Source organism: Ammospiza caudacuta, chromosome 4 (assembly GCF_027887145.1).
Source record: "Ammospiza caudacuta isolate bAmmCau1 chromosome 4, bAmmCau1.pri, whole genome shotgun sequence".
NCBI lineage: Eukaryota > Metazoa > Chordata > Aves > Passeriformes > Passerellidae > Ammospiza > Ammospiza caudacuta.
The window spans coordinates 12574134-12591540 of record NC_080596.1 but is presented as its reverse complement, the minus strand read 5'-3'; the positions used below and the strand labels follow the sequence as shown (position 1 = coordinate 12591540).

The 17407-nt window shown below is 38.2% G+C and overlaps 1 protein-coding gene across 1 annotated transcript in view; it reads right to left on the bottom strand.

The window, feature by feature from the left end:
• FAM241A (family with sequence similarity 241 member A) overlaps positions 1-15049 on the bottom strand; it is a 297189-nt gene extending 282140 nt beyond the window's left edge. The window contains exon 1 of the mRNA XM_058803555.1: positions 14986-15049. The gene's annotated coding sequence lies outside the window, so the exon portion shown is untranslated. The remainder of the gene's footprint in view (positions 1-14985) is intronic.
• Positions 15050-17407: the final 2358 nt, after the last annotated feature.

The window sequence follows — 17407 nt, the reverse complement described above, 5'->3', positions numbered from 1 at the left end:
CAAACACCAGCATGGGTCTCTCAGGCTGCACAAAGTTTATTTTCAGCAAAGGCTTTCTGTTGTTGTTGTTGCTGCTGTTATAGTTTTGGTGGGATGCAACATATTCCCTTTGCCAACAAAGCTGGTCCTGTTGTTGTAGTTGTGATTTATGGAAAATAAATGTACAGAAGTACACAGTGACCTATTGTTGTCCTGGAAACTGACCAGATGTAATTGTACCCAGTCTACCAGAAGTCCTTGGCAACAGCCCCCTTCTTGCTCTCAAGACATTAAACCATTTCCAACATGTGAAATTAGAAAAGTGTCTTGCAAAATACAGGAAAACTGTTAATGCTGCTATTTGCTGGTCTTCTCTAACTTCTGATTTTTGCATTAGGAATCTGCTTTGACTAAGTAAAGTAACATGATATAAGCCAAGGCATCTGTCCAAAGCTCTAGGTCTTAATTACTTTCATTCTTTTTGTAGGCTTTCAAATTCTTATTGCTCTTTATTTTATAAGCCATTAAGTATTGCTGGCTCTATCTGCTGAATGGAGAGGATAAGAGAAGTACAAGAAATAGGAACAGGACGAGCTTCCTACATTTAGTGAAGAAAAAGCTTGGTTTATATATTTCTAATAAAAATTGACATATCTAAGGTTAGAAATTAAGACTTCTGTAGTATTTCCTCATGCTAAGAAAACCCTGACACACCAGCAGCAGCAACGTATGGTGAGGTTAGCAAATTAGCATAGATATTTAGTATTGTAAACTTGTAATTATGTCTGCAAATTTGGGTCAAATCATGGGCCTAATTCAATGTCTTTCATGCAAAATACCTCCCAATATAGTCCCTGTATAAACAGTCTGGGATTAAGCCAATGTGCTATCCTGTATCTAGTTAGAAATTCTTTGAGGTATTTTTTCTGTATAGGTATATTTCTTAACATACACACTTGAAAAACTCCAGGGATGTCCAGACTGCAGTGTGCAAATGAAGAACACTTTTTTTTTCCCCTGAGAAGAGCTGAAGGGCTTGCTGCTGTGGTTTCCCCTTTTTCCTTTTTGCTTGGTATCTGAGGTTTCTATAGCATTAAGCTTCAGTTGAAAAAGAAATGGTAACAGTGGTTAAAAATAAAAATTGCCTGTAATAAAGCACTTTTTTGAAGCTTTGAGTAATAAAAGATGCACAGTTGTAGTGCCAGTTCCAGAACAGCTACCAAAGGATTACACCATCCATTACAAATAAAGCTCACTCCTTGCCAAAAAAACCCCAAAATTAAAAATCATAAATTTGTGCAGTCAGTCCTTTCACTAGTTTCAGACATTAGAGCTATAAACAATTTTTAAGTCTGGTTATTCATGTTAAGTACTCAGAAAATAATCCCAATGGTCATCTTGTTGTATGTTTTCTTTAACAGTTTTGATATAAGGTTTTATGTCCTTAAAGGATGTTAAAGCTTGTTAAAAGGCCCAGCTATTTTATAATGTGTAATATCCAGTAAAATCATCTTAATCTACAACACTGTGTGGTAACCACTTCATCCTTTTGAATGACTGTAGCTCCTAGTATAGGTGGCTCCTAATGTAGGTAGCTCCTAATATAAATAATCATCTCTTTTGCAGGAATAGAATTAACCAGGGATGTTCTCTGAGGTGCAGTCCATTTTTTGGAATGTTTTCTTTTCTTTATATGATGTGTAAGTACACTTTGAAACATGCTTATCCTTTAATTATAAAAATAGAAATCAGTATCTTTAACTCCTATTGAGCAAGAGTTATCCCAACAATAATACGAAAAATTATTCTCTGTACAGATCCAACACATTATACACAGGTATATTTGCATCTGAGGCAAAAAGATGACATCACAACATTCCTCTCCTGGTTTATCAATTTACAGACTTATTCTGTAAATGAATTCGTAGCTTCATTCATGATCTTAGGCCATCTGTGAAAATCACTTGAAAAGTTCCAGTGAAATAATGGAATTTTCCAATGGGCTTAGAAGATATATTCACAGCTTTAAAATCACAGTTTATGCTCTCTCTACTGAACTTGTGCATACAGATTACCTTCTACTGCAATACTGGTGTGTACAATAATAGACCCAGATTTATCCTATGGGTTCCAATCACTAAGGTTAGGGAAAAGAACAGTGGATGACTGTCAGTGGTGGGAGATAGGAACTGCAGTCTAAAGCACCTAAAAACTTCCTTGCCAGACCTGCCAATATCCAACTATTCCTCCCAGCCTTCTTTCAGCCAGCACAAGCTGAGGAGGCCATTTGTCCTTCATTTCCCTGCCTAGTGATTGAGAAAGCAAAGCCAAAACAAAGGCAGTACAGGTTATTGCTGGCTTATTCCACCTGATGGTGGGAATAATTCATCTCTTGGCTGAGCAGAAAGTTTCTGCAAACTGTACAACTCCATGTACATGAAACCTGACCTGTGGGCATAAAAGTCCTAAGTTCCTCAAGTCATCCTCCAGTGATAAAAGGTAAATAAGGGATTTGCTGTTCTCTCCAGCAGCATAATTTTCTGTACAAGAGTACATGTCCTCTTTTGTGAAGCCAAAACCACGAGCATGTACTCGATTTTACAAACCCAATAAATAGCAAGGCAGATTCCTTTAAACAGTATCAAGAACTAAAGATCACTTTCCATTTTATCAGTGTCAAATACTGAACTTAACTAAGCAGAGGGTCTTGAGCCCTATGGAGATTCAGGAGTTAATTGACACAATGGAATCTGTGTCTTTGTGCATTGCTTGGTTTCAGATGTGATGCTACGTCCAGGACACTGTCAGGATCATGGCAGGGAAACTTCAGAGTAGAACAGACATCCCTCCTGCCTGTGAAAGAAAACCTAAGAAAAAATAATAATATTGAATCCTGAATTTGTTTCACTATGAATAATTATTACTCTCCTGATCTTCCCTACATTCCGTCTTATAGCTGAAAGGCTAGAATAAAACATTTGAGAAAGATGCAGCTCCGTTTTTTTTGTTTTGTCAGTAGGTAAGAAAAAGTCTCTAAAACTTAAGGAAATTACACTGTATGTGATTCAGATGAAGAAAGAATGTGTTTTCAAGGTCTGATTAAACCAGGATCCCAAAAATCTGATTGTGATGATCCTATGGTTGAGATAGCATATTTAGAGAAAAAGCAAAGATGTTCTGCTCTCCAGCTATCATCATCTTTCCTCTTTTCTCATGCTGGCTCTTCTCTGGCAGAAACACATCATTAGCTGACAGAGAGCATAAGAGGCTGATCAATTGTCTTACTTGTGTAAAAGAATCTTTTATCTTTTCTTCAGTCTGGGTCACACCTATCAAGTAATAATTTTTATGTGTTGGCCCTGGCACTGAATCATGGACCTCCAGGCTACGTAATGAGACCATGAGGTCTATGGTATTGCAGCTTTTCCTCTTCTTAAAACAAATACATGAAATTGTAAAGAAAAAAAGATTAATATATTTTTGTCTTCTCTACTTCATAAACATACAGGACATGCAACCTGGGATTTTAGGTAAGTTTTTAAGCTACAGTCTGAAGTTTTCAGATGTGACTAAATTATGGCTATATTCCCTTGATTACATTTTCCTTATTGTTCTGATTACTTTTAAATGCTCTTATACTAAACACAAACTGCTCTTTAATATCTGAATCTACTGAGAAAAAAATTATCAGTCTGCATCTACTGAGAAAAAAAAAATAAAATCACGGTTTTCACAGCATTCATAGTACTCACTACTTATGCACAATAAAATATCCAAATAGTTTTTTGATAATTGGCATGGATCAGATATTTATTTATCTAAGAACAGGACAGGTTTTCAGTCCTTAATTTTAAAATTATTGACCTCAAAGCAAAGAAAAATACTTTTCTTGGATCAAAAATTCTATTTGCTTTCAGATTATTATTTAGAGTCTGAGCCTTAAAACCATGTCAGATTTCTCTTATCTAATAAAGGTCTCACATTTTTATTCATACACCAAGCATGGACTCATAACAACTAAGTAAACAACTTTTCTCCTCCCTTTTTGGCTCAAGATTTTCTGGGCAATGTTGCCTTTCCATTTTTATTGCATTTCCATGGCACACTTAATATCCAACAAGATTTCTGATGATAATACTTTTTAAGGTCTGTCTACTTGGCTTTTTAAAAACAGGTAGGGACCCATAAGAACCTATTCTGGCATATCAGCTCTCTGATACCTTCCATGTTATCCCAATTCCTGTACCATGCCTGCTGTGCCAAGCAGCCAGCGCTCCTGGGAGCCAGGCAGCACCACTGAAAGCCTTGTGGTTATTATTGGGAGGGAAGAAAAAAAAAACCCAGGATCTGGTTTGGCAAAGCTTCCTGAAAGGCATGATGATTTGATTTTAAAGCAGTTTATTGAGATTTTAAATTTGATAGCATTTAAAATTGCATACATGTATCAGTATTTTATAGCTATGTAAACTTTTTAATATGTGCAAACATTTATGCTGAGAGAGGAAAGCAGAGGATAACTATAATAATGTAAGGCAGAACACACACCAGCATGTGCTTGGATTTACACCTATGAATTTTGCAGTTAAGTCACATAAAAGGAAAACAAGCTTTTCTAGATCAGTTCTCACATTAAAAAAAAATTAAAAAAAAAAAACGGGAAAAAAGACCAATCACAAATGTTTAGGTGCAAAGCATGCTAGATGAGAAAAATAAAGCTTCACACACTTTATAATCTATGTATCAAACATTTGCCTTAGATATTCAGTGCAAAGACATTGCAATTTGCACCAATTAAATAATTAAGACTACACAAAAATACCTAAAGGGCAAATCTTGTCTTCCTCAAAATAATTTCTTAAATGAATATTTGTTGCTGTCTAGGATTAAAAGAAAATACACGGGCAACAAGGGGAAAAAAAATATTACATTTCCTGTGGAAAAGGATGCGTAGTACAGTGTCAAAGTCCTGTCAGCTACTGCTACCTGAAACAATCACTTCAAAGTTTTTTACTTCATCTCTGTGTTGGAATGATATTTACCTACACCAGGAGTACTCCTGTCCCACTGTTTCCAAAAATAGCTATCTCAATAAGACGTTTCTGGTTTAAGCCATTTTCCTTCTGCAGCGGTTTCCCCAAGGCTAAGGAGATAATATCATCAGCCAATATGTCATGACAGGTTTTTAATTTGCACAGAGGTACAGGCAGGTAACAGGGAGCCTGCCAGCAGGGCTGTACAGCCAGTCCTGTCCAAAGAGAAAATGTGAAAACCCTTGTGTTTAAACAGGGAAATGCAAACCAACGCGTCAGCAGAAGATGCCCAGCGTTTTGAGGGCCCCCAGAGCAGCAAAGAGCTGCAGAGTCCTGGGCTGCACATGGAGCAGGACAGGTGGGCAGCACCACTGTCCTCCCTGGCGTGGCCATGGTGTGTGCTTGCTTGTAAATGCCTGTGACATGTTTAGGCGGCACCCTGGCTGTACTTTGCCTATTTTGATTCAAGAACTGTGACACATGGAAGATTCTCCTGCTGAGATGTTCCTATGTATTCTGCTTATTCTGCAGCTATCTGTGGGTAAAATGTTAAATTTGGGTTGAAATCTTTAAGTTTTGTTAATCCAAAATAATATGTTTGAATAGCAATCCCGTCTGGATAATATTATAAATATTAGAAATCTTAGAAATATTTAGATACATGTCAATATTAATATTTTGTTTTTCTTTTAATATTAAGCCTCAAGCCTGGAAATTTTCTGCCTTTAAAAATGCTTCTTTTCTTTATTCTATATAATGGTCATCATTAGTGTATTCCCATTAAAAAAGTGAATATGTCAGCAATAATTTTCTTATAATTTCTCATTGTAAGGTTAAATTAACACTTTAAAACATTAAGTTTGGTGCCTTTTTTTCCTTCTAAACACCAAAAATTGAACTATAATTGTAGATTGAATGTCAAGAATTGATGAGCTCATCACATAAAATGAAACACAATTCACTAGCTAACATTTTTCAACAACGTTTTTCCTTTCACCAGAAATACTGTTTTTATTTTTGAAGAAGAAAATTGATAATATTTTTACTTAGAGTAAATAATTACCACTGTAGCTACAGATCATTAAATAAAAGCTTTCATTTTACTCTGTCTGGAACATACTTTTAGAGGAATATACTACAAATCTTTATGCAAATACTAAACCTCTGCAACAGATGCCTGATTTACTGCTTAGAAGCACAAATGACAGGAAGGACTAAGATCCAGATAACTCAAGTTTGTACTTGGAAGTTTGTACTTCCAAGGGCCCTCTGCTGGGTACCCCTTGGCTCCTTCCCATTCAGCCTAGGAATGGGAAATGTAGTGCTTTCTCCTTTGCCTGCACATTCAGTGATGAATAAAAAAATCCATAAAATAAACTTTACTAATTATTTCCCAAAGAGGACAAGTCTCAATTAAATCAGAAGTTGTGCACCAAAATTCCCAAACAGGATAAGATAAAAAAAAAAAAAAAGAGATAGGGGATCCTTCGAAATAGTACTTGGTATCACAAAGAAGTTAAGTATCTGTTCAGGCTCATTTGAGGGACTTGGCATTGAGGATCTGACCCCTAGTACTGATTCTACTGGGAATAATCCCAGCATGAAGCTGTGAAGTGTTACAGTTTATGAAATAAAGTAATTAACTTTTACCTTCACACTACTTTTTATTTTTCCTCTTTTAAATCATTTTATGTGAGCCTTTCATATGACCCAGAACACTTTTTCTTCTTCTTTGCCTCACTTTTTGGAAAGCATTCATGTCCTTCCTTTTGCCTTCATATTGTGTTATTTCTGACCTCTTGCTCATCTTTTATTACTCTCTGGTTCCTAGCTCTATTATTCAAGCTGATATTGCAGCTGTGATTTCTATTTTTTTCTTTGCCCTTTTTGGCTTTGCCAGGCATTTCATTAGTGGACTCATGGGGAGCATTTATACTGTCTCTCTGCCATGATAGAGTTCAGTGGGATTTACTAAAACTGTTTCTTTGGATATATCTGCTTCCAGTTACGATTAGAAACTCCTTTCCACTGAAGCATATCGAGGAGATCAAATTCAGATCTTGTGAAAGCGTGTACGAGCACAGGGAGGCACAGAAACCATCAGCCAAAGTGCAGCTTCTTGCACCACATCTTCACTTGGACCATGGCACATCAGTAAAAATTTTCCTCAAATAATTACATTTTAAGTCCAAACAAAGTTTCTGGAAGTCATCCTGCAGGAGAAAGCTCACATGCCTACAGAATAACTTGGGAGATCAGACCTCAGATATTGCAAACTAGCAGTGGAGTGCCACAATTGGTTCAAATAACTCACAGATGGGGTTTTATTTAGGGCTTTTCAGGTCAATGTATTTATTTTTCCAAAAGAAAGCTAAACATAGAGACATTTCTTTTTTGTAGAAAGATGTGATAGCTAAAATATTGGTACATTCATCCTTTTTTTTGCCTTGTGCCACATAGGTTCCTGGTTCATTTTTCCCTTCCTGCACCTCTGCTGCTCCCATGTACCTTCCTAACTTTCCTTCTGCTCTTTTTTTTCCTTCTCCCCCAGCCTCTTTGTTGCCTTTTAAGCTTACTGAAAATAATGAACTCTCCTGACCTTCAACCTTTCTAATGTCTCTGCTTATTTCTGTGAGTTAGTTTTGGCTGTTAGGTTATGTTATAATGTTCCAGCAGAGATATTCTTTTTGTGATGACAGTAAATAAGATACACACAGACTTTTCTGTTTATTTTTTCAGCTGTTCATTTATAGTAAATTTTAATAAAAACTGTGAAACAATTTTGTTCCGTGGGGGAGGCTTGACACAAAAGTAGAACAATAATGTGCCAAAAATGCGTTGTTATGATCTTTCAGATGGGTACTGTCACTAGGAGGGGTCTGCACTTCAGTCAGTACGAACATGATAAAGTAGGAACAGTACAGCTGCAAACTCCCTTTGGATAATGCTACAAAACATATGGAAAACGTTTCCTGGCTTATGAAAAATAATACTGGGCAGAATATAGCAAAGGGACTGGGTCAAAAGGGTGCATAAAGCGTCAGTGCAAACCTTAAGTGCAATCTTGTAGTCATAAATTCCCTACTAATGAAATGTATATGCAATTCTTACAGCCCCTCTGTGTCTGAAAAATCTATAGTGTTAATAAAGTGACATAGTTAGAAATCTATACAGGACCTTATTTATTCATTATTTATTTTAAGTGATGGCCCTGAATCTAAACATTCCCTTTGGGAAAGTTTGGTTTGTGATTTAGGTTCAAAACCATACTTTTCTGGCCGGGACCCATTCCTAATTCTGCTTGGTTTACACACCAATGTCCTACCTTGTTTAATTCATCTTGCACAAAGCTGGACATTGAGCTGGCAGCCCTGCACGCCAGCCAGGCCCCTTCTTCCTGTGGGACAGGGGCTGGAGCCAGTGCATCCCTGTCTGGAGCTGTCTGAATGCCCAGGAGAGGTCTCTGCCTTCCCCACCTGCACAAAGATAGTGCTGGGAAAGGGTTGAGGGTGGTGTGTGGTGCCCTGTGCTCTCTCTCCCTCTGCTCTGATGGGGGGAAAGCCCTTCCTCTGCCTTAGGCTCGGTTGGGGTTTAATAGAATGTTGGCTCCCCCATTGCAGCTGCTACTGGCTCTATCCTACAGAGGTGTCTGGGCTTTCCTGCCTCTCCAAAGGGGTCAAGTGGAACCAAAACAGAAAAATCTTGCTGATACAGAGGAGCACACAAGTGCCTGGACTAGAGGGCATGAGTTCTGGACAAAAAGTTAAAGGAGGAGTTAAGCAGCAGGAGCCTAACCACATGCTGGGTTAAATTATTTGGGTAAGCCCAACTAATTTAACAAATCTCCTGGGCGGCTGTGCAGTCCCCAGCTGTGCCACTGCCAACAGGATCCATCCCCTCAACACTCACCAGCAAAATGGTGAGCAAACAGGTCCATGTGGGGCGTGGTGGGAAATGCTTCTGAAGTAAGGAGAACCCATTTCAGGCTGCAGAAGGACTAGCCCATTTTTATTATTATGATTGAGTATCTCTTACTTGGGGGGGGTGCCATGAGGTATGGGATGTAAGCACTTCTCTGTACTCTAAATCGACTCTTGTCATTTTTCTCTGGTTTTTACTTGTTTTATAATTGCTCACTTGATCCTACAAAAAATAAACTAGCACAATCAATGAAATAAGTAGACCATGGGAGCAATGAATATCCACATGATTAAGGGTTTTCTAGCTTAGGTCCTAAATAATCATAACTGCCACTCTACTATCTACAGAGTTAGAGAAGAGAGAAAGGTGAAGAGAGTTGCTGTTACTGGGAATTTATGACAAGAAGCTTGTCCTCACACAGGAGCAACGATACTCATCCTTTCAGGCAGCAATAATTAAATTCCAATAACTTAATTAAAGCAATGAAATGCTGTTGGGTAAATAATAGAAATTAAGAATACCTTTCATAGTAAATGTCCATGGAATGAAGATTCACCAAAAATATCAACTTTTGCCCAGAGAGCACAGGGACAAACGCTGGAGAAGGAGGGACCCCTCCAAACAAACCACTGAAACTTCCAGTAATATACTTCTGCTCTGGATTATCCTCTGTGAAAAGCAGAGATACTAGGATGAATATATTCTTGAGGGTAAATGTTTGTTTTACACACATGACAAGACGCTGTCAGGGTTCTGATGTGCAGTTGTCTAGGTAAGAGATGATGAGGGCTGGTGCATTATATAGATGATCTGCTGTTTAAAAATAGTGATAAGGGGTCACTTTAAATTGCCCACATCCACCTTTTGTTACTGATGGGCACATTCTTCCTAGTTTTACTTCAATTTGTCAAATTTATTGTAACCGCCCTGTGGATGTGTGGAAAAGAAGTATGACAAAGAAGAAAAGGAGACTGGATATTGTCCTCTCAGTCATTTTTTTCAGGGTGATGACTAACAAAAGAAAAAAATGCATTTTCCCTTAAAGGGAAAAATAATATTTTGACCTTTTTCATAATTCACTGTTTAAAACATTGCTTCTTTACAGCTTTAGAAACATGGCCCTTAATTAAGAATATTTTTTGCTGAAACTGGAAAAATGCAGCAATGTTAAGTTTTAAGATAAATTATCAGCAAAATTAACCAAAGCCCCAGGAAGACTTGTAGCAAAATGACAATGAAATGAAGCAGGGTAATTTGCCTGAAAATGGGTAAGAAACACCATTTTCTTTGCTTATTTAGTGGCCTTTTAATCTGAAGGGATGCCTTGTCTAAAAAGACAAGGAAATTAGGTGCATTTCACATGAATTTCTAATTTCACAAGCTCTGATGCAGAAGCATCCACCTATCTGTGCCAGCTTATAGCACAGAAAGTGTCAGGGCCACTCACCTTCCTCCAGAGAGGTCACTTCTCCACAACACTTGAATGAACAGTTAGCTCACAAGTCCATGACAGGAAAAGAAAGAAAAGCAAAACTCCCAGAGAGTGAGATGTTAAATGAATTTTTTGTGAACTAGCTCAGCCAACATGCCAAGGACCGGCTCAGAATAATTTCTTATTGCCAAAACAGACATGGAGACATAAAAGGTAAGTTCATTAAAATTTTCATTAACACTTCATAGAACCATAGAGTGTCTTGGGTTGAAAGGGACTTTAAAGATCAGCTGGTTCCAACCCCCCTGTCATAGGCAGGGACACTTACCAGCAGGTGAAGTTGTTCAAAGCCCATCCAGCCTGGCCTTGAACACTTCCAGGGATGGGGTATTCACAGCTTCTCTGTGCAACATGTTCCAGTGTCTCACTACCCTCACTGCTAACATCTCATTTAAATCTCCTCTATTTTAGTTTAAAATTCTTCCCCTTTGTCCTACCACAACCTTTCCTTGTAAAAATTCATCGTCTATTTTATAAGAGCCCTTTAAGTACTAAAAAGGCATATTTGCATGATGCAGCAGAGGAGCACATCAGAAAATCACACCAGTTTTGCAGGTGACTATGGCCATATGAACACACCCTGTGACATGCTAAGGACTCTCAACCATCATGAAATGGAAGGGTCTCTCCAACAGCAGCTGGTGAAGGATGGAAGCAGTGTGTGTGCATGGAATATGGTCACTCTCATCCACTGAGCAGCTGTTTGTCTGTTTTCAGCACTGACGTGGCACGTGCTGGGTGTAATGACAGCCTACTCAGCCATACCTGCGCTCCAGAATATTTGGAAAAGGACCAGCTGCTCACTCCAGCACCCAGGTCCTTTGGAGTCAGCTCACTTCTGTTAGGAATATGACCCTCATTGCAAGTTATTTGATCTGATTGGCATGCAGGTGCAAGAAGGCTACAATGGCAATTGTTTAGCCATTAATAAGAAATTTTAGGAATCCTATCAAATCTTCCAGAATAAACCAGGTGTGTTAAGATACTAGTAGGAAGAATAAATTGCCTTTGTTTCAGCAGGGAAACAAGTGGAGAAGATAATCTTTGTCACTTAAGGGTGGATTTATGAACGTCTTATGTTCATAAACCAGGATGCTGAAATCCTGTGCCATATTAATATGAGAAATAAATAAGGCATTGTGTCTCAATTTCAAATCTGAGAGCTCCATATCATGCAGGAGAATCAAACCTTAGGCCTGTCAAAATAAAAGATAAGGAAGTAAAGAGCAGGAAGTAAAGAGATGGTGCACGTTGTTCTGCTGCAAGAGGGGGATACTCTCTTTGCCATCTCTGCTGGACCACACTAAAATCTAAATGCAACTAAAAATCACATGTAGGAACAACACCTATTCACTAAATTTTTTCTACATACTATTTCCAGACTTTCCAAACCCAGGATGATATAAGGCAGCAGGCATGCTGCTATGTTGGCATGCTCTCTGCAAGACCTGCTGGCCTGGGGTAAAGGCAAGGGACAATAATTGGGAAGCTGATTTCATCAGATACCCTGGTACCAGAACATGGATAACCAAGAGCAGGAAATTTCAGGAGCAGAGCTGCAGGTGAAGTGTTGTCCATGTGTCTCTGAGGGGCAAAGGTGTCTCTGCTGGGCAAGGACTCAGGCCTCGAACAGCTTACCTCACTTTCTTTTCCCCCAGAGTTATTTCCAGTCCTTTATTTCTCCAGGTGGTGATTTCATGGTTAACATGGAATATATTAATTAGCTCCTTGCAGTCTGTAGTTCAGTTAAGGAAGCATAGAAAACCAGAGGCAGCAGCTGTTAGAAGTCAAGCTTCTTTTTCTCAATATGATAAGAACAGACTGGCTCTTACCGGGGCAGGAGCAAGGTCTCCTACAGTTACAGAGCGCTCGGGGAGCACCGGAGTTCAAAAGCATTCTGCAAGGTCCTGGTGTTAGGGTGAGGATATTTGAGTCCTTGACTCCAGTCCTTATCCTTTTACAGGACCAAGGATTAAAAAATGTAAGCTTCAAATAGCAATTAAAAATAGCAACTAAAAGCATTCTTTAGGTATTTCATGTTGTCCTTGTTCTTTGTCTGTTATACACCTGCCATGGAAAATTTTGGATATGAAAAGTGCAGCAAGTTTTGACAAATGATTTCTTCTTTGATTAGAGGTATGTATGGTTGACATGCAATACAAGATAGAAGTCAACAGATTGCTCATGGGACATCCTCAGACTGCCTCTAACTGCCTGCTCTTTGTCTTGTGAGTTCCTATCTGAGAGCTCTCAGACTAAAGATCCCAGAACAATAGTTGTATTTCAAATATAGGTGTGTATTCCTCTTTGACATCTGTCCTAATTGTACTCGAGCATGAGGCATTCCTCTTCTATTTAAAAAAAAAAAACCCAACAGCTTATGGCAAAAATCACTTCTAAAATTGTGCAGTAGAAGCTGGATGTATTTTCATTTTCACAAAAAAATGTTATTATGAATCATATGTAAGTTAAACCTTCATTTGCAGATCAGAGCCCAATCCCACTCTTTTTCTACTTGTAGAAATTATATATATATATATAAACACACACATTATATATATATTTTTATAACTATAAAATGGTGATTTTGTTGTCTGTACACTCTTCAAAAAACAGTGTGGGGAGGGATGCCAGTCTCTTAGTGCTTCTGCATTATGATCTACTGACCCTGAAAATAGGGTCAGAAGGAGGTCTCACTGCTAACTGGAAAACTAATCAATATAATTCTACCAAAGGGCTAGTATACACCAAGTAATATAGTCCCCTCCCCCTCTGCAAAAGTCTGTGCCTCATTGTAGAGAATATAAACATCATGTTTTGATGCTCACAGAAAATAAAAAAAATATCAAGCAAAACCAAACGTTTATGATTTGTGAGGCTGGGGTTACAACCAAGTCATATTGTGGTTCTCAAAACTTAGTACTGAGCAGTTTGATTGGTTCTGTTCTATGGTTTGGGCTTAATTCATTACTAAGAAATGTATAACTATGCCTCCTTTTCTTCTACACTTAAAAAGTAGAGAAAAAGAACACTGATGATGAGAAGATTATTGTCTTCCTCTCTCCCTTCCCTCTCCCCTGCTGCCCCCCAATATTGCAGTTACACAGTGAGAAAAATAAGCTGATCTTATGCTATGTAAGAGTCATACTCAGAGGGATGCCCTGTGCAGCCTGCAGGGATGCCATCATACAGCAGGGCTGCATTTGATTCTGATCAGGTACTTTTACTGAGAAAGAGAGCAAGACAAAGGGTAAAAGGTCACTGGTGACTAATTTTCTGAAAACCAGCAGCTTGTGTAAGTAATAGAACATTTATTGTATTTCTCTGTCATCCCAGCAATGAGCTAGAAAATCCATAAGAATTCCCAGCACTAGCCTTTATTAAAGTATAGCCCTGGATTAGTTTAATGTCCAATTTAAAGTCACTGCCCGCACCTACTTTACTTACTTTCCTTAAAGAGAGCTATTTTCCCCCAATAATCTCCCAATGTAAGTTGCCAAGAATATTTTTTCCCTTAATAAGAAGTAAGGTTTCATTTATTTTGTATATGTATGTGCGTATGTGTGTGTTGAGGAAAGAGTACTGGAGTGCAGCATTCTTCCCACGTTATTTTCCCCACACTGAAATATAAAAGCATAATAAGAACAGGGCAAATACTGCAAAATCCAAGCACAGCCTTCCGAAAAGCAACAGCATAGGAGGTGTAAACTCCTTTTACAATGTTTGCACCCTTTTCTTTTGCTCTGTGCAAACATTCATATGGTTTCAAAATATTATTTTTCTGAAAGGATGTTCACAAAGCTTGCTTTTGTTGCAGATGAGACAGAAATTGTTAACCTAAGTTCCTCAGGTTCATGCCCAAGCTACAGGTCTAAGACTAATCAGGTTGAAAAGAAAGGAAAAAAAATGCCCCTCTCCAACAGGAATCTGAAAAGTGCTTGTGATCACTGCACTCCTTGTCTGTAATGATTTGACTGAAGAGCCCAAGTGGCTTGGTAAAGCTGGAGATGGCAGTCAGCATTTGCAGTCCATATACTTGAGAGCTATAAACACTGTTATTGGACCTCCGGTGAGATTCTTGATACATTAGCCTTACAAAAGCTAATTATCATCTAGACTAGAACAATGATATATGGGTGCTGTTCTGTGTCGAGTGAGGGCTAACCTTAGAGGGTTTTGTTCAGCAAATTGTCTTCTGATGGCTCAGACTGCACTACATGTATGCCTAGATGACCTCCCTGATGCATCACCTGAATTATATGTACCCCCAGAGGGTGCTCTTCTAGCATGGTATCCAGGTGAGTTCCACCTGAGCAGTACTTTTCAGTCCTGGCCACCGAACCCCTTTGGAAACAAGCCCATAGCCCTCTTGTGCCTCTAGCAGTGACTGCCCTGTGAGCAATCCTCAGCTGCTTGGTGAGAGCTGCTGCGCTGGGGAAAGCTTCTCCCAGATCAAACCCACTGTGAGCTTGGAAATGCCTCTCCTCCCACTGTCCAAGCTGCCAGTTTTGGTTTGCTTGTGTGCTCAGGAACTTTGAAGTGAAGTGGAAGGCAAGAGCCTACCTGAGTACTCCTGGCTCTCCAGCTGCACTCCTGTTGTAGGCTTAGGCAGCTTTCTACATCCATGGCCAAGCCGTTTTTTGGTCTTTTCTGCTATGTAGAGGCCAGTCCATAGCAGATTTCCCGTACCTGGTTGCGCTTCCCACTCCTGTCTGAGCTGCCAGATATCATGGGGCATATTCTACTGAGGGAATAAAAAAGAAAAATATGAGAAATTTTCTACAGATAATTCAAATTCCTGGTCTAAATTCCCTGGCATGACCAGCTCATGCTTCCTTCTTATGACATCACAGCCAGTTATCACAGCAGGAAAAGACAAATGTTAAATATTTGAGTTTTACCATACGGACAAAAAAAATTAGATAGTATTAATATTTTACATTTATTAGCTATAACTATTGTACACTTTGAAATATATCAGAAGCATTATATTCTAAGTTTACAGATTCTGAATTCAATGATTTTTTTTTAGGCACCAAGCCTCTGAAATTGTGCTTCCATACTAGCAAGTTACATGATGGATATATGATTGCATATGCTTTAAATCAACATGGGAAGTACTTTAAAAAACAAAACTCACAGCTCTTTAACTACTAATTTCTGCCACATGTTTATTTATAGGGGAAAAATGTAGCTGAACCTTGTAGTTAATGCTAAAAACCCACAAGTGATATAACATACAGATAGGCATACGACTGTATAGTCAATATGATGGCAACAATACTGCTGTGTCCTAAAGTGGTTCTCAACTAGGCAAAAGATGCAGGAACAGCAGAAAATTGTGAATTAAAATAAATTATCAATTTTCAGAAGTGCCAGAGCATGGAAACCACTTTTTTTTTTTTTTTTTTACCAGAGGAAATCCCACCAGATAATACACAATTTAAGAGACAATTACTCTAGCACCAGCAGAATCCCATTGTTTGTTTGGGGCAAGACTCTGAGAAACAAAACCTTCCAACGTGGGGATTTCAGAAAGCAAGAAAATTTTTTTCCTATCTGTGTCTGACGTTGTACACAGATCACAAAGTACAATTGCTTTGCACCTAATTTTGATAGTGGAAACTTCCAGTTCAAGAGACAGTGCAGTAGTTACTTTCTGTCCTACCCCTTTCAAATCTGTGCTGTTCAGAGAGCAGGCAAGGTGGAGAATGTGTCCAGGTGCTAAATGGAAGTAAAATTTACAGAGGCCGAACCCCAGGAGACCTTACCAGCTGGTTACAATTACTAGGGTTCAAAACCTGAGTAAAAAGAAATAAGATGGTTGATGGAACTGCACAGGAGGCAACAATAAACTAATATGGTTTTGAAAGGAGACAGAAAACTAAGTAGAAATGGGAGTATTCAAGTGCTGGATATAATCTGGGGCATATTAAGTGGAAGAAATAAATCAAGCAATAGCTCTGAGCACATGGTATAGAGCTGTGTTTTGCTTTAAAATTTGTGAAATGATAGCAATTTTTTGACAGAGTTTTTAAGAATCAGCTGGACACATATTGGAGATGAAGAGGTAAATCTGCAAACCCACACCACTGAAAATCTGGAAAGCCTGACAACAGCATAAGGGCTGAGTTTAAGCAACTTCAGACTGACACAATACACCTAGAGATTACTAAGGCATTAGGTATGACAGTTCCAGTTAAATGTTAAATAGAAACAAACAGTACATTTTCATGGAAAATGTGTTGGTGAAAAATGACAAAAAATGTTAAAAAAATTAAATAGATACAAGATATAATCTGAAAAAAATCATGCTTTAAATATGTCTGAGTTTGAACAGTTTGTGGAGTACCAGTTGAGTTCATATGAAATCAGAGAAAAAAAACCCAAAAAACACAATTAAAGCTAAGAAGGGAAAACACCCTTTAGTACATCATAGCATTGTGATGGACAATGGCTTAAGTCACAGAGTCTGTACTTCATTTTTATGCTTCCAGCCAAGTAAAGCAACTTGCAAGATCTTAAAAAATAAAACTGAAAACTTGAGCCTACTAAACTACTAGCATAGCAAAACAGTGATGTCATGGGATGGGAAAGATTGGAAAAAAGGTGCATTTTTTAATGTAAATATTTTGTATTTGAAAGTGTTGAAACCTTTTTTTAATCATGTAAAGAGAGTTCTTCATTAAATTTTTGATCAAATCATGTAGAAGAAGCAGCTAATAACCCAAGACTAGGGCATGCATATGACTTTTGGGAAGATATTAACCCAAATTTCTCTCTACTGGGGAAGAACATAAATAATTGGATAAATAATTCTTTGACTAGAAAAAGATAGACTGATCATATAATCTAGTGATTTGGGCACTTATCTGGAATGGGACAAAGAAAACTTGATACCATATCTCATACAACCCATTTATCTCCAAGGAGTGCTCTAGCCACTAAATTATTGATTTTACTGAATTAACCTGCACATATTGAA